This window comes from Cygnus olor, chromosome 7 (assembly GCF_009769625.2).
Source record: "Cygnus olor isolate bCygOlo1 chromosome 7, bCygOlo1.pri.v2, whole genome shotgun sequence".
NCBI classification, from domain to species: Eukaryota; Metazoa; Chordata; class Aves; order Anseriformes; family Anatidae; genus Cygnus; species Cygnus olor.
In genome coordinates, this window is record NC_049175.1 from 35,773,411 (window position 1) to 35,797,281 (window position 23,871).

The 23,871-nt window shown below is 46.0% G+C and overlaps 1 protein-coding gene and 1 long non-coding RNA gene across 7 annotated transcripts in view; both read left to right on the plus strand.

Moving 5' to 3' along the window:
• The window catches only part of LOC121072875, a 42,446-nt gene extending 37,966 nt beyond the window's left edge, over positions 1-4,480 (plus strand). For 2 of the 3 annotated variants that reach the window (XR_005821419.1, XR_005821420.1), the window contains one exon: positions 1,304-3,213. This is a non-coding gene — a long non-coding RNA (uncharacterized LOC121072875). The other variant, XR_005821421.1, reaches the window with a different exon arrangement.
• A 1,113-nt stretch (positions 4,481-5,593) lies between these two features.
• Positions 5,594-23,871, plus strand: part of PTPRE (protein tyrosine phosphatase receptor type E) — a 100,882-nt gene continuing 82,604 nt past the window's right edge. Inside the window, exon 1 of one of the 4 annotated variants that reach the window (XM_040563073.1) lies at positions 5,594-5,730. The gene's annotated coding sequence lies outside the window, so the exon portion shown is untranslated. Of the gene's footprint in view, positions 5,731-12,786; positions 12,806-17,023; positions 17,247-23,871 lie in introns of those variants that run through there. The other 3 variants (XM_040563072.1, XM_040563066.1, XM_040563065.1) reach the window with 3 other exon arrangements.

Here is a 23,871-nt window from a genome sequence, read left to right on the forward strand (position 1 = left end):
TCTGCACATCACTTATGCATTTCACAGCCCCTCCAGAGCAAAACCATCACCAGCCAACGTGGTGGTGCCTGCTCCTGCTAAATCTGAAGGATTGTATTAATGGGTCCAGGGGCTCACCAGAGCAGTGGCCGAGTCCCCGTGGCAGGCTAGCTTCATGCAAGGAGCTTTCTCCTCTAGTGGCAATATTTTTGTGCCTTACTCCAGATCAGGCACTCACATGGAAATTGTAGTTTGACATGACACGCCTCATCACTTCAGAGAAAAGAGAAGAGATTGGTTTCCTCCAGCTGAGATAAAATGTTTCCCCACCAGCAGCTTACCAGCTCTGCTGCAACCAGTGAGGACGCCGTCCTGCACAGCAGTCGAACAGAGAAGTCAGGGCAATTCGCTGTCATGCAGATAGCAGAGATAGGTGGAATAAAATTGCATAGAGCCCTGCATTTTTAAAGGTGGAATATGTATTTATTTATAATTATGTACAAGTTAGCTTGCTTCAGGCATCCAGATCTGCTACAAAAAATATAAACTGAAAGCTTTTACTTGCAAACTGAATGTTCAAGCCTGCTGCTGATCCGGACTGTGCCCCTGCTAACCAAGGCTACGTGAATGGCCTCTGGCCAGGCTACGCAGCCTCCTTTAGCTAACCCAAAGACATTTTCCTGTGGTGGCTTATGACATTTCATAGGTATTTCTTTTTCTATGTGGCAAACGCTTTCTCTGGGCAGAGGACCCCCCGGCTGCAGCAGCCCCAGCGGAGCGGCTCACAGGTCAGTGCGCTCATCCGTGCCCAGCACAGCCGGGGAAAAGTCAGGGTGAAGCCACTGCAGGTCAGCTCCTGTTCTATTGCAACCTCAGCATTTAGTGACCGTTACTGTCAGCTTATAAAATTTAGTTAAAACCTTTTGTTTAGAAAAATGCTATAAGGCAAGTGAATTTAACGTTGTGGCTGGCTGGCAGGTGCGCTGGTATTTGCGATTTTCCTTAGACTCCACCTTTGAGGCGCCCCCTGGCAGATCACACAAAGCTTTTATGTTCTTTTTAGTTTCCCTTTTTCCACATCTAATTGCGGAGGAGCACAGCAGCTAAGATGGCAAGTCCTTGAGCTGCTCTTGGCTCCAAAAGGGGGTCGATAATGCTCCATGTGTGCACAGTATTGCAGGATCAGGCCAGGCATTATTAATTGTCTCTGCCTCCTCTAAGCTGGATAACAGGTAATTGAAACAACTTGCTATAAATGTAATAGAGAATACTAAGAAAGAGATTGATTTTTTTTTGTTTGTTTGTTTGTTTTGTTTTCTGGTAGCCTTGCAGCCAGCTTTCTGAGCGGTGATGGAAATAGGAATCTGCTTACGCCTCTTGGACTGGGTGAGGGAAATCGGATAAGGCATCGTGAACTTTATTGTAGCTGGAGATGAAAATTTAAAGCTCAACTGAACTGCAAAATTATAGCAACAACTGTTTGGGAAACTTGGATGTGATCACAACATTTTTTGTGTGTCTGTTCCCGGTGCCACTGTGCAGTGGATTTGTACTGTTACATCTTCCGACTTCTTTCTTCTATTGCTCTGATCTTTTTTACAGCACTGTTGAAAGAAAAACAAACACGTTTCAAATGCCGCTTGGATTTCTTCCCAGAAAATGACTAAATCTTCTCAAGTGAGAACTCCATCACTAGATAGTTATTGATTCCTGAGCTCTGACGTTGAAGGGTATTGGTAAGCCCTGGAGTGACAGCTGGAATATTGCGCTGCCTCCGGCCCCTCCAGAGCAGCATCCTTTCATGTGAGCAGCTATCGGGAGCAGTGACTGCTAGTCTGTGTGTTGATAGAAAAAAAGGCAGAAGATCCCACAGCCACCACACTGGTATCAGTGCAAATGCGATGAGCAAAATCCGTTTTTAAAATGATCGCCTCCTGTACGAGCATCCTTCAGTTTCACCATCTGAGTGAGCTGGCTGGTGTTTGTTCTGGTATCCGCAGGCACAATCTGTGCTACCCCCGAATATCATTATAATGCAACTGTGTTTTGTGCTCAGGCACCCAAAGAGCTCGTGGCTGAATGTGCTTCATCCTGGGAGAGAAGAAGTCATGTTCAGCTTGCTGTGAGAGCTCCTTGCCCAAGTGAGACTTGCTGTGTGTGGCTGCTCGGGCACGTGGCTGTACCAGCTTCTTAAACTTCTTGGCTGCTTGAAAAGAATAGTGTAGTCCATCCTGGTAAAGTAAGAAGTTAAAAAAAAAACAAAAACAAAGTAAAAAAAAAAAAATCAACCTTTGAAAGCATAGAGCTGTTTCCCATTTTTTTCTTTAACCCCACGTGTTGGTGACTTCAGCTACTGAAACTGCTGAGTGCCATTGTTCCGTTAAAACTTTGAAGACATCCGAGGGTATCATTTCCATGGCCCAAAGATGACTGGTGCAAAACTTTAAAATAAATAAATAAATAATTCTAGGCATCAAAAAGCTGATGTTATTCATGATTGAATACCGCAAGTTGAGTGGTCCAGTGTAGTTTATTGAAGGGGGGGGGGGAAACACCTTCTGGTCTTGCATGAAACAGAAAACACCACTGTTGCAATTTTTTATTTTATTTTTTTCAATTTAATAAAATGTGGCTTTGATCTGCTTCAAGGTTTGTAATGTTTAGAACAAATCCTGGAGGTGGAAACAGAGACGAGCTGGCAGAGCAGGCTTTCATTTATTGCATTTTCTGTAACAATTATAAAGATATGTAGCCTTGAATACTTAAATATATTCCCAGATACTTATAGTTTCAGACTCCAAATGTAAAAATCTTAGCCAAATACATCTTTGAAGTCATTAAATTAGCTACTGCTGCGATGTTATGTATTCCCGTGCTTTTTCCCAATTATATGTGCTTTAAAGAATTTATCCTGTATTTTTCATCTGAGATATATTTGCAGTTACAAAACTGATGTCTGTGTCTGTTATTTGCTGTGCTGCCTCTGATTTTATTTCTTCAGCACATTCACAATTTGTGTTCCAGCATGTTGGTAAAGAGACTGATGTACTGTGCTGCTACCCAGTGTATAGTGGGCACTTATCAGTAAATGTGAAAGCCTTGTAAATATTTTGAGAGCTTTTCTCTAAGTGAAGGAAAGGGAAGGATTATATTCTGTCACATACTTTAATAAGAGTATAGATGTTCCTCCTTGAAATCCTTTCTCTGGTGCTGTGATCATACGTTACTGTCTTTTGTTTTTACAGGCGTTGTCCAGAGAGCAGGAAACAATTTTACCTTTCTTCCTGCTACGAGGCTCGCTACCACGCTGGAATACTTGAAATAAATTGTTGGCATTAAAATGTTGTGTATTCCTTACCCCGTGTTTCTTTAGCTCGAAGCCAAGAGGACACTCGTTACACCGGAGAGCAGCAAAGGGACTGCGATTGCTCACGGGAACGTTTCCACCCCTGCAACAAGGACGGGGTTGGCGCAGCGGGGAAGGAGAGGTGCGGGTGTTGGGTCCTGCTGGAGGTCTGGCGGCTCCTCGGGCAGGTTGGAAGGGAGGACAGAACGGTTGCCAAAGAGATGACATTGCTGAGAGCGTGTCTGATCTGTGATGGAAAGAGAGGAAAAGACAGATGACCAGCGGGCCGTGAGCTGGACAAAGAAAGGCCGCTACTGGAGCTCTGTCAGGACAAACGGGTAAACAGCCGCTGCTTGTTACCTTATTTTTGCCGCAGCATTTCAGTTTTCCAATTTGTTGAATTTGTTTTATGATAAAGCAAGCACGCTCTGTCGACGTAGCCAAATTCTGCCGTAACAGCCTCGCTTTTCATGCTCTGCCCTTTTACAACAGCATAAATTCTCTTCTAGACCCTGTCTGGAGAGAACTGACAACAGGTTTAAAGGGGCCTCATTCTTCAGATCACCAGATCCTGGACTTTTTGGAGTCCCATCCTAGTTTTCTGGATAGAGCACTGTATCAGGGAACATATGTTTTTTCCTTTTTTTTTTTTCTCTAGCCAGCAACTGCAGCCTGAGGCTTACTGGCTGCTATCTGCCTGCAGCTCGTTAGTGTATTCTGAAGCACATCAGTGCCTCAAAAAGGGGTTAGAAGTGTCCTGGGTACAGGAGGTGCTAGAGCAAGAGCGATCGTGTGAGCCCCCGAGGGCCAGGCCCGTGGCCTCCTGCTCCCTCAGCCCTCGGGGACATCGTATGTGAGCTGTGCCCCGCGCCGCAATGACGCGGAGCTTGCATGCAGTGTACGGCCCAGCCAACCAGCCAAGCTTCCTTCACAACTTTATTTCACAACCGTACAATTTCTTTACATATTCCCATTGCCTACAGGAAATCTCTTTTCCCCAAGTAATGTGTTAATAACTATCATGTGCATTGTCTTTGTTTCTTTTTTGTACAGCTTCGGCTTCATATTAATTTTTGAACCACAATAAAATAGGACTTCTAATCTCTGCACTAATACAAAGTAGTAATTTTATCCAATATTTATAGTAATCCCATTTATTTTATTGCTTGGATGCAAGCAGCCATTTAAATTCATATGCAATTTCTTGTGAATAGTTACTCGCAAGAAAATTGCTGACTTGAAATCACTCAATCTACAAACGTGTTCATTAAAATCAAACACCTTCCTGGTATTGTGCCCACTTGTGCCTCCATGGCTGCTGAAAAAGTGAAGTGTAGTAAATCGCTGCCTCCTAGTCAACATGATGCCAAAGGGATGTCGTTATGATACGATACAGTTTTCCGCAGAAGACACAAATATTCACAGGTGTTGCAATATTTTGGTTTGATGGCCTTTTGCCACAGTCCCTGGTTGTCTGCCATCCTTCGGTGCTCTTCAAGTCAACACGGCGCACATGGACATGGGTTTTTGGGAGTCGCATGTGTGCCAGTCATAGAATTGTAGCATCATTAAGGTCGGAAGAGAGCTCCTGGAGGAGGGGTTACTTCTGCAGGAAGATTTCCTCAGTTTCAGGATGAGGTATCCTAGGGACTGCAGACAAACGAAGGCAAGACGTGAATTTAGGCTCCTTGATTCTCTCCTTTCTTTCATCAATCCCCTCCTCCCTGCCCTACTTTTCAGCCTGATGTTTCTATTCTGGGTTTCACCGCCTTGACTCCTGCAGCCCAGGCTGCTGCAGAGGTTTTCTGGAGGGGCAGATGGGTGCGAGGGGCCCCGAATTGGTGCTCCCGCACCACTGGTGGCCACCCCGTGCCGTGTTAGTGATGGGGAGAGGCTGGCGGTGGGGACCTGCGTCTGCAGCCCGGAGGATGCTCAGGTCCCCCCCGAGCCATGCCCCACCAGAGCCCTGGGGAAAGGAGGTCGGGGCCCAAACCCCGGCTGGAGGCGAGCACCCAGCTGTGCCCGCGGCCCCTGCAGGGAGGAGGGAGATGCTCGGGCAGCAGGGCCGACCCGCTCAGCGCCTCAGGCACCCCTCTGCAGGCAGGGGGTGACCCCACGAAGCCCCCTTGGGGGCTGCGGGACGGGGGCTGCATGGGGGCTCCCCCGGCCCCCCAGGAACCAGCCGGGGATGGGGCGAGGCGCGGGGCCACCCCCGGGCAGCCGATGCGGGCCGTGGCCGCCAGGCGGCTCCGCGGCCGCTCGGTGCCGAGGGGGGGAGGAGGAGGAGGAGGAGGAGGAGGAGGAGGAAATTTCCTGCCTGGCTGCCGCCGCCTCGGGCCGGAGAACGCCAGGGCGGCCCGACCGAGCCGCCGCCGCGGCGGCGGGGGGCGAGAGAGAGCCCGGGGGTGAGCGGGGCCGGGGGGGCGAGGGGCCGGGGGGGGGCACCGGAGAGCAGGGACCGGGGAGCCGGGAGGAGGGAGGAGGGAACCCGGAGCCGCCCGGCCGGGGGGCAGCGCGCTGGGGGTCCCCATCCCCGTGCCGCCCTCCCCACGCGTGTCCGCGGGGGGCTCGGGGCCGGGCCGGGGGGGTCGGGGCTGGGTACCGGGGATGTGCGGGCACCCCCCCCCCACCCGCTCGCAGCCCGGCGGGGTCCGTGCTCTCCGCCCGAGAAGTTTGTGGTGCAGCCCGCGGGGAGGGCTCGGACGGGGCTGGGATGGCAGTGCCCCTGTAGTGCTGCCCGAAGCGGGGGCTTTGCGGCTTCTCCTCCCCTGCTCGTGGTTTTGCTTCACACGCGGGGAAAATGCAGCCAAGCCTCCAAGGCAATAACGCCCGGGCAACTCCGAGCTGGCTCCCCGAAGGAGCCGGCGTCGCGCTTCGGCCCTGCGGGTCGTGAAAAGGGTTTTTGGGTGTCTGCTGTGAACCTGACCGGCGGTGTGTAACGGGGAGAGGGGGGCCCTGAGTGCCATTTTCCTGAGGTCCCTCTCCTTTTGCCTATTTCGGAGGAGTTGGGTGCTGTGCGTGATGCTGCGGGGCTGCTGAACCGCTGCCCGCCTCTGATCTGCGCGGTGTCGGGGCTGTCAGCTTGGAAGGAATGACATTGCTTACCCCGCTTCCTTCCCCGAGATGTTACAAGCTCTGTGAGAAAACTTGGGAAGTAGAAATAGAGGGACTGAGAAATGAGAAATATTACATATTGGGAAATATCAGGCGTTGGGAAACACTGCTGTTCGCATGGCGATATTCTGTGCATTAGGGGACTGTAAAAATGAACACAGAGATTAACTTTTGGTGGCAATTAATGGCATTCAGCTGGAAACTGGCGATGTCATTTTGCAGGGACCTTTCTGTGGGTACGTGGGAGCTCTTCTGGCCTGGGGGCGTGTTAGTTTCCCGGTTTGTTCCTGGTCCTGGCCCTGATGCTGCCAGGGTGCTGCTTTGGGGTCGGGGCTGGCTCCTGTGCCTTGCTGGGGCAGGCGGGGAGCGGGCGAGCACAGGCAGCGCTGTGCGTGGGTGAGTGGAGGGGGGCTGAGCTCAAAGCACTTGTTTGCTTAAGTGACCAAATCAATTATTGTAGAAATGTGGGAGAAGGGAGAGAAAATGATGGGAGAAACAAAAGGACATGGGCGTAGTCTGTGATTCCTTTAATTTGCTTTGTCTTTGCTTACAAATTAAAGAATTGTGCGGGCGCTGTGCTCTGTTGCACCAGCCATCCTCGCTGGCTGTGCTTTAAGTAACACATGCTGCGTTCCTAAACGTATTTAGTGTATTTTTCCAGGTAAAAAGTAAAAAGCTTCCTTACTGAAAGCTTCCTATGCCCTAGACACCTTTAATAAAACCAGAGATCTTCATATACCTCAGTCAGTGGGATTGTGATGTGTGGACTGCAGTAAATTATCCTGAGCCTGTGAAGTGCAGGTGTGATGGTGGTCATTTTAGCACATTTGGGTCCTTGTTTGCTTTTGTATCTTGTTTTCTTTTCCTCCTTTCCACTTCATATGTTTATGTTTATTTATGTGCTGTCTATCTCAGTCAAGAGTTCCCATCTCGAACCCCACCTTTCCTCGGTTCTCTTTTTCTGCCCCTGCCCCCGTTGCCTTCCTGGCTCCTGTGTTAGGCAGCCCACTGACGGTGTCAGAAATGCACCGGGTGGCCTGAAATGGCCATGAGCTGGGCAGCCCTGGTCTGGGCACTCCGCAGTGCAGAGCTCGGCGTAAAGCCTTCCTCCTCCACACGGCTGGGGACCTCGCATTGTGCCTGAGCAAGTGGGATCCCGGTCATCCTTTCCAAGGCTGGAGCTTGGCAACCTTGTTCATGGGAGAGGTTATGCGAAGAAAAACGGGCAGATAGGGGCTGCCGAGCTGCCAAGTGAGAAAGAGGCATAGGAAGTCTGCGGTGCAATCCCACCTCTCAGAGATTCCCTGTGCCTCTTCTGAGTTGCCAGCTGCGGCGGGTATCAGCACGTTGCCTCCTTGTACTTCGTCGTGTCTGATGGTGTCACGTGCGTGTGTCCGGCAGGATCCCTGAGCAGGTCACTGGTACCGCAGCGAGGAACAAAAACAAGACAAGGCAAGTGATGAACGGTGTGCAGGATGCCAAACATCGTGTATAAATGAAAAGGAACCTTCAGCGTTTGCCGTACCGCTGCGGGCGCAGGCCACCCGGCTGCGGTTCTGCAGGAGGTGCTCAGCTGCGCAGAGTCTGAGGATTACATTTGTATCTCCTCTGAGTGTGTCATTCTGTAAATACAATACTGTATTTCAAGCTGTTTCCAAAATAATCTTCAGCATGGATTTGTGGTAGGGCTTAACACCAGCGAAAACCCGTGTCTGGAAGTTGTAGCAGCACACTTACCTTCATTTGTGGCTCAGTGGAAAAGCCTTGTCGTTACGTAGGAGCACCAAGCTGGATGGCTCTGTCTGAAGTACCACAAAAACTTCTCAGTGCAAGCAGTTGCCAAAAAGCCGTGTTTTGTCAGAAGGTGCCGATCCACCCATGTCAGGAGGTCATCAGGGAGGGGACAGATGGGGCTATGTTGCTGCCCAGGGAGCGGGGGAACCAGGCAGCCTCAGTGGGGCCCAGGGTACCTGCACCAGGCCCATTGTTTTGGGAGGATGATGCTGATGGGGGCAAGGAGGGGAGACGGCTCAGCGTGCTGGCACACGTGTGAGTTTATTGAAAAGCAGCGCCTGGAAAGGACTCTTGGGAGCTCCGTTGGGGTTATCAAGAGCGATGTGTTCAAGGCAGACGGGGAGATGCGTGAGGAACTGCTGCCTGCTTAAAATGGAAGGCCGGCTCTCCAGCGGTGTGTTGGAGTTGGGAGGTAACCATGTGGTTTAGCCCAATCCTGGGTTGTCAGGCTGCCTTTCAGAGACATACCCATTTGCAAACAGCTGTGTGAACAGTGCAGCAAGAACGGTGCTGAGAGCAGGGGGTGCGGGCTGGGGGCTCGCCCCCCGTTCCCTGCCCACACACACAGCTTGGAGGTAGCTCCCAGGCCATGGGGCTTTTCGGTGCTGGTCTCTGGATGCGATATAAGGAAAACAGAGGCTCCCATAACCTAAAATACACCGTGGTTTCCCCTCAATCAAGAGCGTCATAAATTGAACTGATGCATTATTAAGGAGTTCTGAATCGCACGTTCTCTGCAGAGCTGAGTGTGCGGTAGCCTGCATGCGCGGCTCGTCTTGTGGGGTGCCAGCGGTCTGGGAGAGGGATTCAGACACTGCCGGAGCTGATGTGATGCAGCAGAATTCAGGCTGAATGAAAAGTGGCTGGAGCCACCAGGCTGCTACGCGCAGGCTTTCTGCAGCTCTCCTCATGGAAATCTTCTATTTTACCTCATTGCCTGTGCCCTTCTGCATGACGTTTTATCCAGGTGTAGTCTTTGTCCTGGCTAATAATAAGTATTCTGTAGTCCCAAATTCTATGTGTATAAGGGTTGTATTAAAAAAAAAAAAGGTTCTATTTATTCCAAACTTTTTGCTAACATGTAGATGTCTTAAATAAGACAGACTGGGAGAATTGTGTGAATCAGAGCTGCAGTAAGGTGCTGGTAAGGCAGAGATTAGGAGAAACCCTACACCAGCAATTTATTGAAGTATTTGTACAGGATGTATTTTTTTCTGAGTAACTCACAATATGGAACATATTTTTAAGGTATGTGTACAGTGTTGTCTTTTTAATTCAGTCGGCTTTCGGCAGGTGTAATGATTCCATCAGTTAATCCTTTCACCTGCCACAATGTGCTGTGTTGTCTGCAGAGGATGCCTTTGGGAGAGGGCAGAATGGACGGGAGATTTCCTTGCTGATTGGCGAGGCTGATACCTTGCACTGTATTTTGAATTGCAGTGTGCTCAGATTTCTCTTTCACAGCGAGCCAGCCATCCAATTACCTGCAGTGGGACAGCTCCCTGAACACGAGTGCAGTTAAAGGCTGCTTTTTCTACTTTTCTGTTCCTCTGCACCGGGGGCAGCCGGGTGGCCTCGCCAGGCAAGGTGCTGCAGGGGAGCCTGGGTGCCTGCTGCGTGTCCCTGGGTGCTGCGCTTTTCCCAGGCTGTGGCAAGTGAGCTGTAAACCAGTCTCTTTTGCTCCTTGGCCCGCTGAGTACATCTGCTGACAGCGTGAGGGATACAGCAATGCCCTAAAAATGCCCTTCTGCCTTTGACTCCTATTGCCTCACTGCTGAAGCGGCAAAGTAAAAAAGATCTGGGCACAGGGATCTAGGGCAACAGTCCTGTCTGTTATCAAGGGTGTAATCTGGCCAAGAGAAGAAACAAAAGTGGAAATAAATTTATTGGGGTCGGTTATTGCTTGCAGTGGCATTTTATTGTCACAGGAACTCATGGCGTGACTCAGCTGTGGATTTCTCTGTCCCTTTTAATCTCAACTGTAAAGAGAGTTCAGGCCTTAAAACTTAGGTTATTGTAGATCTCCATTTTTTTGACCGTAAAGTGATACTCATCAGTAAGAATAAGGGATCTGAACAGGTAAAAACAAAACTGCAAATCAGGTGGAGGCGAGGTGAGATGCAACCTATAAAATGAGCGATGTGTGGCTGTGCAGGGGATGGGTGCCTCATGCAGGAATGTCTAGGAGAACCTGCACCGACTGCACTGCTGCTGCTGAGCACCTCACACCTACACGGGTACAACAACGTCAGGAATCACCGGGAAGGATGCAGTCTGGGAAAAGCTTTGCATAAACAGCAGTATGAATTTTTAGGTAAAAGCAAATAAGAGAAATCGCAGAAGGTTCACAATGGAAGTTAGTGAAACTTGTGTTACCTGTGTTGGTTAAGATAAGCTTAGGTAAATCGGAGGACAAACTTTTCTGCCCAAACCAGGGAGTTAGATGATTTAAGAGGTTTCCTCCTACCTCTAGGTTTGGTTGCTGTAGGAGGGATTAGAAGATAATTCAGAAAGAAATACGCAACTGTCTATTCATGATAATCTCAATGCTCTGATACAAGTGAGTTTTGTGTTTTCTGATGGTTGGGTTTTTCTTTAGTTGTAGCTCTTGAGTTTTCTTCCTCTTCAGTAAAATCACCATCTCTTTCATCTGACATAGCTATTAAAGAAAGCTTGAGTAAAACGGAAAGCTGCTGCAGTTCATGGCAGTGCCCCTTGCAATGCACTAACCCAAGACCAGCCCAGTGTTATCTGCCAGAATAATCAGACTGAGATGAGTTGTGGGAGCGTGAGGCTCGTAAATGTCACTCACTCTCCTGTGGATGTGCTGTAATGTGCATTGCACCAAGGACAGAAGTTTGGTCGGGTTGTACAGGGCTTCTACTTCCAGGGCCTGTGGTCCTGCAACCTGAAGGTCATGGCACCTCATGGTCTGCTGCTGCCTTGTCTGAGTGGTCCCAGCGTGGGGCTGTGCTCTGTGACCTTCCTGCTGTATCTGCAGGATCTGTCCTAGAATCTAGATCTTAGGTTCTATGATCTGTCTTTGAATCATAGAATCATTCAGGTTGGAAAAGACCTCCAAGATCATCCAGTCCAACCTTTAACCTAGCCCTGCCAGGTTCACCATTAAACCATGCCACTGATCTCGTCACTTGCTCTCAGAATTTGCCACCTCCCTTGCAGCTTTTAATGAAAATGTTCATCAGAAATCAAGGATGAGGGTTTGACCATTGAGAGAAAGACCTTGTGATCAAGACTGGAAGCCAGCTGTGAGAACTTGTGGTTGAAGACGGTCATCTACTTGCAAATATTTCCTTACTAAGAGTGGTCATTATTTGGCTCCAGTGCAGTCCTCACTACTGCATGGGGTGCATTTTAATTTTCTTAGAAGGCCAGTTCTCTTTTCAACCAACTTTTCTGGATTTTAATTTATTTTTGGTACAGTGTGGCAGTTTATAAGCATGTCTGCGTGTGAACTCTACCAAGAATTTGCTGTAACTTATGAGGACATTATTTTTGTAACACAACTTATTTTGTAACCTGCCTAACTCTAGTGCTGGGTCTGCTACCGCTTCCTAGTATGCTTCAGTTGCAATTTTTAAGCTTCCGGTGCTGTAAAACTTTCTTAGGAGTTTGAATCTGCCAAAGTGTACCTAAATTATTGTTTTTTTTAAACGATCTTAGTGCTCCACCTGCCTATTTCTTCCCTTGTAGCTGTTTTCATAACTGAGTTCCAAACTAATAGTGGAAATTAAAAAACAAACAAGCAAAGTAACAAAACCAGTCTTTGTCCAAAACAAATCAATGCATTAACCCTTCCTTCACCTCATTTACTGTTTCTCGTAGTAAATTACATTTTTATCGTGTCATTTGTCCTTTAATCTTGTCCTTTGATCGTTACTTGTCTTTGCTTTAGTTTCTGTTGTAGTGCGGTGTATATCGCTACAGCGTGGTGCTTTTTCCTGAGTAGTGGAGTATTGATTCAAACAAGCAATGACCACTGCTTGTATCCTGTGTTCTGAGGGATTGGATATCTCGGACACTTTCTGAGTTATTTAATTTAGATTTGTATTTCATGAGCGTATTTAATTATACTGCACAATGTCTCTTAAAAATTGAAAAAAAAAATTGTTGAAAAACTGAATATCTGCCGTGTTTCATTCTGCTGATCTTGTACAATTGGGCAAAGTTTGCAAATTGCTACCGAGAGCTAGATGATGGTTAAACAGCTTTCATAATGCAGAAGAAAAGCCTTTGTATAACCAAGTTAAAATGATATATGCTTTTCCTGTTAAATACAGGGATCAGTTTAAATGGATCCACATTATCATTTTGTTTGCGGTTGTCAAAAGCTCATTAATTTGAAGTTAAACTACCTAGCTTGCTGCTTCAAATTGCTTTTAAATTACATGTGTGCTGATCAGTGTTGAAAAGCTAATTTAAAACCCCAGCTGTGGGCACATTTCAAGGCCACGGGTACAACACTTCGTTCTGGTCTGGTTTCCACAGGCTAAGCTCTCCCCTGTGGCACCTCCCTGGTTCCCAGCAGAACCTTTGGGAGAGGGACTTGTGGTGACTTCAGTATTTCTGGGAAGGCAGGGAGAGGAGGAAAAGGTGGAAACGGGGACCCGTATCCAAATAGTGACCTATTTGCATTAGTTAGTTTAAACTGTTAAAAACAAACGTAGGGTGATGTAGTGTTGGAATAATTGGTGCTGTCATACCGGGTGATGTTTTCCAAGGAGAGACGCTCCTGGTCTGCTGCAAGCGCCTCCCTGTTTAACACGGACACCTGCTGCAAATACAGAGCGAGGCACAGGAAAGCTCTGAGCAGTCAGATCCTTCACTTTTTTCTTTCTGAATATTTTTGACTAGCAAAACGACAAAGTAATTTAAGTTGCATGCGTGTAACTTTGGAATGTAAGTTGTAATTTCTTTTGAGAAAGGTTGAAAACTGCTGCATTGGATCAAACTATTTGCCCCTGAAATTGAGCCTCGTTTACCAAGATCTTCAGAGGAAGAAACTGAAATAATTTCCTTAAAAAATCACTGAACCCTCAACACTTTATCTGTAAATGATGTTTTACATTTCTCAAGGCCCTTGGTTAGCAGTTTTTTATTTGAAATGAAAGCTTAATGCCTTCCAGAAGAAATTACAGATTTTGTCTAGTGTAATTCTGTGTGCAAATACAATCTTCAAGCTTAGTCCTGATAGCATGCTGCTGGTGTTTGACCTGCCAGTGGGTCTACATACTGCTTTTTCCTCTGGCAACGTTGCATTTAAATATAAGAAATTTTAGCAGGTTAATCGTGCACTTTTAGATTTTGGTGAGGTTTTGTGTTTCTTTCTTTCCTTGCTGATTCCGTCGTCATCTGCTGGTCTCTTCCACATCACAGTATCTGCAGGAGAGAGGTTTTTTTCCCCAAGTACTCCAAACCCTTCTGTGTTTTTGTTTGTGTTTTAGTGATTCTACAGGCAGGAAGGTGCAAGGAGACGACTCACGTTGTTGTCATACTGATGTGCAATGTGTCTGTGTCGCTGCTAAAGGACTCAGAGAGTCTTGCGTGCACCACCAGCATCTCTTTGGAAGCCGTTTCACTTTCTGGGTGATATTTAGCTGCTGTTATTTTCACAGCTTTTGTGGTCACTGGGGGTACCTTCTGTTCCTCTTTGGGGACCGTGTAAAAGAACTGAGATGTGGGGAGGGCTCAGAGGGAGCAGCCCAGGGTTGCTGGGAGGTGCCGCTGTCTTCAGCCACCACCACACCGCTGAAAACATCAGCGGTGGACGCTGCAGGATGCTGACGGAGCCCAAGATAGATTTTAAGAATGCTTTTGCTGTACTTGTATTCAAATTGGACTTAAAGGTAGCTGGTTATGAAATGCTGAAAGGAGAGAGAAGATTATATTAGAAAATTCCCTCTGGTGGGAGGGCTGTAATTTTTTTTTTTTTTAATCGGATAATTTATCCTGCTTGCAAAATGAGATCAAGGGCATGCAGCGCTTGCTCGTCTAGAAATAGACTAGCAAGAGGAAACCCTTCAGGTTTTTGAGAAGGTGCATTTACTTACCTTAACCACTGTGCCAAGGTAAGACCCTGAATTGCCTCGGTGATTTTGGAGACGAAACTCATGTCAGGGTACTTGGCCGGTGGATGAAGAGGAACCCACTGCTCCCGTCCTGTCTGGCTGTGCTCTGCTGCGCCCCGTCCTCTCTCGAGCCCAACTGCTCTGCCCCTATAAGTGGTGTCATGTCATCAGGGGCCAGAGCGTCCCCAGCTTTGTCCCAGCTGCCCCAAGGAGCGGGGCTGTGGCTGGGTGCCATGCAGTGACACCGCTGTGGCTGGAGGCTGGAGGCAGAACTGCTGCTGGAGCGTGGGAAAGGAAGGGGCTGGCCTGCAGGGCCGCACAGCATGCCTCTGGCGAGGGGGGGGAAGGCAGTGTTTTATTAGGTTTTAGGCTAGAAGCACGCTCACAGCTGTGTACCAGTTTTCAGAGGTGTATGTAAAGCTTTTTTTGCCTTCATACCTGCTTTTAAATCTGTTTCAAAGTCCTAAGTGTAACGTCTTCCATGGAACATCGTCTCCTTGTCCAACACCTCCAGACTCCCCTGCTCTGCGTACTGTTGTCCCATTGTGTATCCCTGTAACTATCCAGCAGTGCTTTGGGCAGCTCTTAACCTCTTCAGTGGCGATATTCTTGCCCAGAGGTAGGCTGGAAGGTTGGATTTGTTTGTTCTTACAGCGTATTGCTCAGCGCACAGTGACGGTGGTGCTGCTGGCGGGGCTCTCCTGCGGAGCTGTGCCATGCCCCGTCCTGCTGCCCTCCACCTTGCTGCATCTCAGCTTGTGCAGCTTGTATTTAACATCCTCATCGCTCAGTGGATCCACTAGGTTTGGCTTTTTTTCTTTTTTTTTTTAAACTAAGCTGCTTGCAAAATATTTTTTCTGAAGCTGTCAGTGACTCAGACGTGTGATGGTTATTTCCCCTAAAATACATGCACCCTGCCTGGAAGTGAATAAGTGAATAGCTGCATCTCATCTGCAGTCCTGGCCGTGTGCGTTTGTTGATAAACCCTGTACCAGCTGTCCACAGAAGGCAGCCGTGTGATTGTACGGCTGATAACGGGAGCGCCGTCACTGTCACAAACACAGTAAGGGCGTGACATGGCTCAAGTGGTTTTCAAGTACTTGGGCTGCATTGCAGAAACCAGCATAGGCTCCTCGCTTGCTGTTCTCTGGAGGTGTGCGTTAATATGGCCAAGAAATAGGGGCTGGTAATTCAAGAACAGTGGGCAGGCAGACTGGCTTCATGTGGTAATAGTTATGTTAGGAAATGTTCTTGTAGGACCGCTTTGAAAGCATTCCTTTTATAAAAGTAAACTTAGGAACAATGTTTTTACTATATTTTGCTCTTAAAAACAAAAAAGTGCCTACAAGGCTTGTCCTGCCAAGAATGACAAGCCTATTTTATGATGCTTCTTGCCTTAATGATTAGGTTCATCTGCTCTCTTTTTAAATAGTGAACACATTGTAATTTGGTGGAGAAGAGGTGCTGAATCAAAGGGCTTCACACCCATGCAGTTGGAGCTCAGGCTGGAGCAAGGATATTCTGCCTTCCTCCCTCCGTGTGTCTGTACACACACAGCTCTCCGTTACGTGTATACGAAACGTGTGTTCACGCTGGCTGTGCTCTGAGGGCACTCCTTTTGCTGTGATCAGGATGGAAACCATTTGTGAACGCTGCCTAACTGAAGCCCCCAGGAATCCTAGATATATTGCCATTTTAGTATTTCTGGAATTTTAAAAGCTTGTATTTTCCAGTTTATAAACTTGGGTATGTGCGCCACCCAGCACCATGCCCACGAACTAGCAAGCTGCCTTCCTTAAGCTCTCCCTTCACTCTTTGAAGAGACTTTCCTGCGGGGCAGCTCGGGCACCTGCAGCGGGCTCCTGCCCTACAGAGGGCATCTTGCGTCTCCTGCCCAGTCCCTGAGTGATGGGGGAAGCGTGGGGAGATTAGCTGGTCAAGTCTGAATGTCGGGTAATGTACGTTTCATATGCGTCTGCACATTTGTAATGATTTTTTTCCTTACAGCTAAAAGAAATTCAAATGGAGTGTTTTTGTTTGTTTGTTTGTTTTGTTTTATTTTTTTTTTCCCAGTCTTAGGACAGCAAGTAGTGTCCCTGGGGAATTGCTGCTTCCTTCTCCAATAGTTCATAAGGCATGTATAAAGACCTGTACTGCTAGACCAGTATCAGACTAACGGTTTCAGTAAAAAAAAAGCTGAAAAAAAAAGTTGCAGCAACAGTGATTAGTAATGGACTTCTCTGTTTCAGTATTAAGTATGAAAATCTGAATCCAAAGAATACCTTATGTGCGTAAAAGATGTGAAAAAGATTTTTATGGCAAAATCGGACATCATATTTTTAATTTATTTTTTTAATGAGTTGAATCTGGCCACGTTGTAGCTTTCACATAGGTAAGCACATTTTCTGATTGCATTTCGTTTTGGGATGCTTCATGGCCGTGGCAGTTGCAATATTGCAGGTTGCTTAGGAATTCAAGTGAACACAAGAATGAAGCAAAAACAGCTGACTATAAAAAAAAAAATAAATCCAAAACCTATTGTATTTATTTGAGTATTTTTTTAGCAGAGGTGATAAAAGTACATCTGCTGCTGTGTGGTAGGCTGGTGCTCAGCCCTAATGTGAGGAACCACAAAACCCCGTTGTTTTGTGCGCTGTGCTGGCGCTGGAGCTTCCCCGTCACGCAGCGCCTAACACTGGAGCTATTCATGCCGGCTGATTCAAGGGGCTGACAGCAATCTTTATCTGGGCATAGAAACTAGAATTTTCCTCTGGGACAGAACAAAGCTTGAGAAAAATAACTGCGCTCAGCAACAATTTGTTTCATCCTAACAACGGCGAGGCAGGAGTGTAGGGAAGTCCCTGCAGGTGACAGCAGCTCTTCTCTGCCTGGGCTTTATGGCCGTGCTTTGCCGTTCCTCACAAGTGAGTTGTGGTTTTTGGTTGTTGTTGTTTTTATTTTTATGTTTCTTATTTATTTTTTATTCTTTATTTTTTTTAATGGTATTTTTTTTAAAGACTCACTAGGTCAGGAGGACATAATGCTTTCTATATAGATTCCTCCTAGTACTTGTCTATTTTCCTAATACTGTATTGATTATATGTGTATTGATGAATTGTATCTAAGGAATATAAATGCAGTTTCAAAATGTTATTGCGATTGAAAACAGAAGGAAAGGGGAACTTTTTGGCTAGTTTCAGTGTATAAAATCAATAGTTAGAAAGATTACAATATGTACAAATTGCACAAAATGCTGCATTTTTTGAGAACTGATGGTGTGTTGGGGTTTGTTGCTCAGGGACTTGCAGCAGTTGGACAGCAGCCAATATGTTAACAGAATCTATTAAATATTTTTGTAAATTTTCAAAAAGGAAAAAAAAATCTTTAACTAGATGTTTAAGAACTCGTCTGGAAACCTTTAAAGACCAACAGGTTCTTTTTCCTGTATGGATTCCTAGCTTTTTAGGTCTCCCTGGAAACATACAAATGCTTGCATCACATATCCATTTTTTGATCAGTTTTTAAATACTACTACTCTTTTAATTGCAACACATGTTGTTTGGTAATATGAATTTGTGAAATACTGTGTCATTTAAATCATTTCATACTTGATTTGTGGTAAATGCATAATCAGATTCAAGCTGATGTGTCAGGATAGTAAGCAGTGATAATTGGTTGCTGTTTGTTGGGACAGTAACCTATACTTTTTTTGTCTATTTAATTGTGGTCAAGTTAAATGATCAAGAAAAGATGATGTTTATGGTAGCAGTTCCAAAAAGCTGCAGGGTCCCAAAACAAGAGCTTTTTCTGAACTGAATCCCCACAGCCCGTGTTGTGTCTGGATTGTGTGGCAGCCGTTCTTGTTCCATTTTTTTTTTCCAAGGCACACAAGCAGGAATTGACTGTGTTTATGCTGTCGTGTCTTTCTGTAATAGGAATGGGCACATGAGCTTGTTTATAAAGTTTCTGGAATGCCAGAATCATGTGTGTTCTTTGTTTCCAAGCAAACAAAGTCAGGACAATGGAGAAAGGATATTGGTATTAGGCCTCTGGGACATATTTTATTTTGAAATAGCTTTTAATAAGTCTGACCTGATATCCTGAGCAATCACGGAAAATTCCAAATGGACAGCTAACTTTTCTTATTTTAGAAATGTATCTGATTCTTCTGTCCCTCATCATTTTAACTTTTACTTTAAGATGCGGGTTATTATTTGAATGGCAAAGTAGCTAATCTGTTGGTGGTGTACCATTGTATCTGAAAAGTTCAGCAAACATTAATTCTCAACACCGATCAAACCAACTAATGTAGATTCAGTGTCGTGCCAGAAGGTAAAACGAAAGTAAAAAAGGAAAATAAATTCTGCAAATAAATGGCATTGCAGGAGGGAGCCTCTGAGTATGGCATTAGATGATAGACTTTCTTTGAGAGTGTCCTGAGTGTCAGCCCCTGAGTTTTGTCCAGATAATTTGAAGTCTTTCAAAATTTTTTCCAAATCTTTCACTTGTATCTAAATGAACCAGGAGCCTTTGTAGTTTGGGTTCATAAAGGGAACAAAAACTGTGTGGTCACCTTGTGGTCCAGGGGCTTGAATCCAGCTTGTTGCTCCTTCCACCCTTTGAATAATTATTCCATGTGTTTAAAACTGTATTTTAAAGTGTTGTTTCCTGCTAACTTACTGTTCCAGGACGGGCTGCTTAGGTCCCCACGTGGGGATAAAGGCTCTGGAACAGCCAAAGGAAATGGGAAAAGTGAAAGCAAGGGAAAAACACCTTGCTGCAGTGCCCATGCTTACCTTCTAACACCCTTCTCTGTCCTTTTTTTCCCCAGGCAGTCCCTTTCCCTCTGTGCCTAAATTTTCACCGCCCTCTGAGGGAAGAATTTATTCCGAATATCTAATCTAAACTTCCCCTTTTTTTTAGTTTAAAACCATTACTCTGCGCTTTATCACTACACTCCCTGATAATGAGGGAGTTTGTTACTGAGACAAACTGTGTTGTTCATCTAGCTGGAACCGAAGTAGTTGGAAATGTCAAATCTGAGGCGATGCGGGGCAAGGGGTGCTGTGGGTGGATGCAGAGCAGGGGCCTCACCTCGCTGTTGCAGGCCTGGCCTCAGAGCAGCGCAGACGTCCAGTTTGGTGCTGTCTGTGTCCAGTCTGTTAGAACTGGGGTGTTTCTGGGGTTGTTTGGAGAACAGAAGGAACAACTTTCTTGTCGGGACCACTGAGCAGCGGTTACTGTGTGTGGCTGTGTCTGAGCAGTGCTCCCTGTCAGTTCAGCTGCCGGGGGACACCTTTTCAATAAAGGGTTTGCTGTCAGCATTTCAAGAAGAAAATTTCTGTGCTTTCTTTTTCCTTTGGCAATGTTTCTGCATAACGGAACAAACTTACTGCGTGTTCTTGATGAGTTAACTTCAGCGGCTGGTTGTGCTCAAAGACAAGCCGCTAACCAACATGGGCTGTGCAGTCAGCAGCACTTCTGCTATCCCTGAAATAAAACACTTACTGTTATTGTGAACAAAGCATATGATATATGTGGACATAATATGATACTGTGTACATCACTGTGTGGCGTTCAGGAGCTGGCAGCAGTGGGTATGTACGTTAATGTTGTGGCATGTTGGGCTATTCCCTTTGCCTAGGTAATTTGGGGAGTTGAGCGAGTTCGGCTCTGCTGGCAGCCCAGTGGGGACAGGTCGCACAGGAGCTTCCTTAAATGTTTTTACTAAACCATGAAGTGATTGTGGTAAGACAGAGATACCTATGTTGCCTGTCTGTTAGAGGAACAAGGATAGCTGTCACATAGGAAATGACAAAATCCTTTTTCATGATCACGTACATAATTTGCCTCAGAACTGAAGAAATCTTGTTGGCAAACGTAGGTTTTGCAGAAGAAGAGCTACAGAGAGGTCGTAGCCTTCACAGTGAATTCAGGAGGAATGAAGAGAGAGAAATCTCACCACTGCTGTGCCTTCACTAAATGCACAGATGTATTTACTGCCATCGGTAAAAGTGACTCAGACGTTTTGCATATTGTCTCAAAAAGATTTTAAAAGGATTGTAATGATTAGAGGAGTTTGACTTGGTAATTGTCCTCAGCTTCCAGTGCTGGTGCCATCATTTCATTTCTGAAGTCCCTGGGGCATGGTTCTGAGTCTTTCTCTTTTTTCTGCCGGTGTGGTTCAGCTGGTGAGAAGCTGCTGAACTGAGTGTAGCCCTGAGCTCATGCGCCCTGATTTCGTGTGGAAGGATGAAAACAGTAAGAGGTTAACTCCAGGCCCTGTCTATTTCTGTCCCCTCTGAAACAGATCTCCATGGGAATCATAGTTATGGGGATGCTTTGTGCTCCCCGGAGAGATGCAGCAGAGGAATGCACTGTGATGCTCTGCCGCAGCCCCACAGCGGCCATGGCCAGGCGTCGGTGGGACCCCTCTGTCTTTGGGCAATTCCCATCACTGTGGCTGGTTTGTGGGCCGGCCTGACAGGTCCCAGCACCATCTTGGTTCCTTCCTTCTATCGCTTCAGCCTTGGAGCAAGTGGAGAGAAGAGCAAATGAGTGGGGAAGGCCTTTCTAAGTTGATAATTGACTTCTGGTTCTCTGCTGCTTACAGCTGAATTCATCCTTGCAGGCCTACATGACCACCAGTATCAGAGGGAAAGGCTCATCTGAGAGACAAGCCCTCTTGTTTGAGCCTTTTGAAGGCAATCAAGTTGCAGAAGGCATTTTCTTTGTGGAAAAATAGATGACATCTGCCAGTGATTGGGCATAACTGTCCACCGTTTAAGGAGTGAAAGAGAGGGCATGAGAAGAGTCCCTGCGGAGTCTTTTAGTCTTTCACCTTGAACCCCCACCCTCTTTAACAAGGGAAGTGTGGAAACGTGGAAATCTGATGCATTTAGTGTGTTCACAGGCTTTCACAAAAGCTTTGTAGACTCATGCAATTATGAGATCTCTTGACTTTAAAACAAACAAAAAAAACCTGCCATGTGTAGACTTCACTCTGAAAAAATGTTGGAAGTTATGGGACTCTGGAGGAGTCCCGGTACCTGTCACTGTCCTCAGCCTTGAGCTAGGTATTTGTTATCTGTTTCACCCTGGAGTTGTACAACTCCATCCTCCTCTTATAAACATAAGAAGATAGTAAGGCTCTATGTGAAATCTCCCATTGTTGAAAGGAGGTTTATCTATTTTCATTTCACTCTCCCCCTGGTAGATTTTGTTTTGCATCTGGATTTCTGATTGTTTATCCAAGCTTCAAACTGGAACATCTGACGTGCTTCTGGAGCCAGTAGAAATACTGACTTAAGGTGGAACAAAGTTAACCATTTCTCTTTGGATAATTGTGTGGAAGAATAGCTGAAATAACTCAAACTTATACCAGTTTTTGTTTTTCATCTCCTGTGTTAAGGAAGTAGTGGTTCTGAGTTTCTGCAAGATGGTCTTAGGATGGCAGCATCCAAGCAGAAAGGTCAAGTCCCTGTAGGGCATATCCAGAGTATTTAAATCAAGGAAACTGTATAAATGCAAACATGAAATGCTCCCTGAGGGCAATAGCTTTTATTTATCCCCTCAGTGTGACAGAAAACAAGCCCGAAACCATCTTCTGCTCTTTAAAGTATTACTGCAAGTCTCTGTGGTGGATGCTGTCCTCCTTTTTGCATGCCTGCAGATGGCCTCCAGGGAAGGGTCCTCTCCAGGCAGGTCCGTATTTGAAGCTGGAAGTTTCTTCTGCCAAACTGTAGTTTCTTCTCTGCAAACTGTAGAGAAACAGTTTGTTTTCATCATGATTGTTCTTAAACTCAAAATAAATAAAAAAAAGGGCTATAGTTTAACTTACTATCAAAACACAATTTTAATGAAAATTGTTAGTCGTAAGGGGGGGAAGTCACATCTATACTGCAGCATTAGATTACAGTGCAGCTGTCAGCACATAATTATTTCTTATTTACTGATCATGGAATTGCTAGGTCTAAGGCAAGGCTGTGCTAAAATGATGATTAAGGTGATATTTAAATGTTCCCTGTTATTGAGGTGTGTGATTGCGAGAATCCTGTTGTGATAAAACTTAATGCCTCAGTACGCAATGCTCTTGTTTCTTTTCTGTTGTACTTACCTGGGAGTTACCTTTCTTTCAAGCTGCTAAAATTCGGAGAGGAATAAAAACAGAAATTACCATCCACTGACTTGTGCCATTATATTTGGAATAGTTTTTCTGAGGCACTCCGGTTGATGGAAAAATATATTCTTTAAATAATAATTAATGCAATCTGCCAAGTTTGTGAAGTAGCGTTGAATGAAATGGGGTGTGGAAGAGTGAATGGAAGGAAGTAACTTGTTCACTCTTATCAGTGATCTGGCAGCGTGGACTCTGCTTCCAGGAGCACCCATTGCAGCAGAGCTGGTGACGTCCTTCTGGTTGGGAACGGGGCTAAGGTCTCTGCTTGGATGGTGGTTTCTGCCACTGGAAATAACTCTTCTGCAGTCTTTGCAGTGGTTCACAATTTCCTTAAGCGTTACACGGAGATGACTACGGGACCTGTGAGTAGAGTCTGAGCATGGCTCAGATTTGCTCATATTTGTTTCACTCCGCTCAGGGGTCGGTCCCTCTGGGCTGTTTGTCTTTGCTTTTGCCTCCAGGAAGCCATTATGTGAAGGAGGTTTTGGACAGGAAAAGTTATAAACTAAATAGAGAAGACAGACAACGGCTGAAATAAATGAACTAGTGGTATTCTTGTTTTGTCATTGTGAATGAAGGCTGTTAAGGTTCTATGGATGTCATCTTCCAGCAGAAGTTTGTTATAGGTTTCTGCCTGTACTTAGTTGCTTTCATGCATCTGAGCTGCCATTTACTGATGATGTATAATGTTATTTGTGGCTGTAAATCAGATCAGGGAAATGTTTCCTTCTGGAAGGATCTTGCTTTAGTATTTTATTTTTAAACTGGATAGTTTCTTAGGCTGGTTTATAGCAAATGGTTGTGCCAAGGGAAATGGTGGTGTGTTGCGGAGTGGCTGGGGTGATTCTCAGGCTAGTCTTCTGCCCAAACTAAAGCTCAAGTGTAACCATAGAAATGAGCTGGTGAACCCAGAAAATTAATCCATATCTCCTGAACCTCTGCGTGATGTTCAAAAGAACTGTCTTATTTCCCAGTACGTTTCAAGCCTCCTTTTTTACATTTGATCTTGGACGTTGTTTTTATTGCTGTTTGCATTCATCCACATGCTGCATGCTTGTTTTCCCAGTGCTGTGAACTGTGCTTCCTTTCAGCGTAACTTTGGAAAGAAGCCATAGGGTGGCCACGTCACAGCTGGTGGTCCTGTCTAAGATGCCCAAAAAATACAAAAGAAAAGAAACTGAACGGTAAGAATAATAGCATTTTTACTATTGAATCAGTATGAAACTTGCTTCAGAGATCCGTGTCTCCATAGAAGCATGGATGGCTGTGAAGGAGCTGCCCTTTCTTTGGGCCGTGTTACGAGGAGCCGTAGCCAACACTGCCCTTGGAGTAGGAGTTTGGTGTTGCCTGATAACCGCGGGCGATGACTT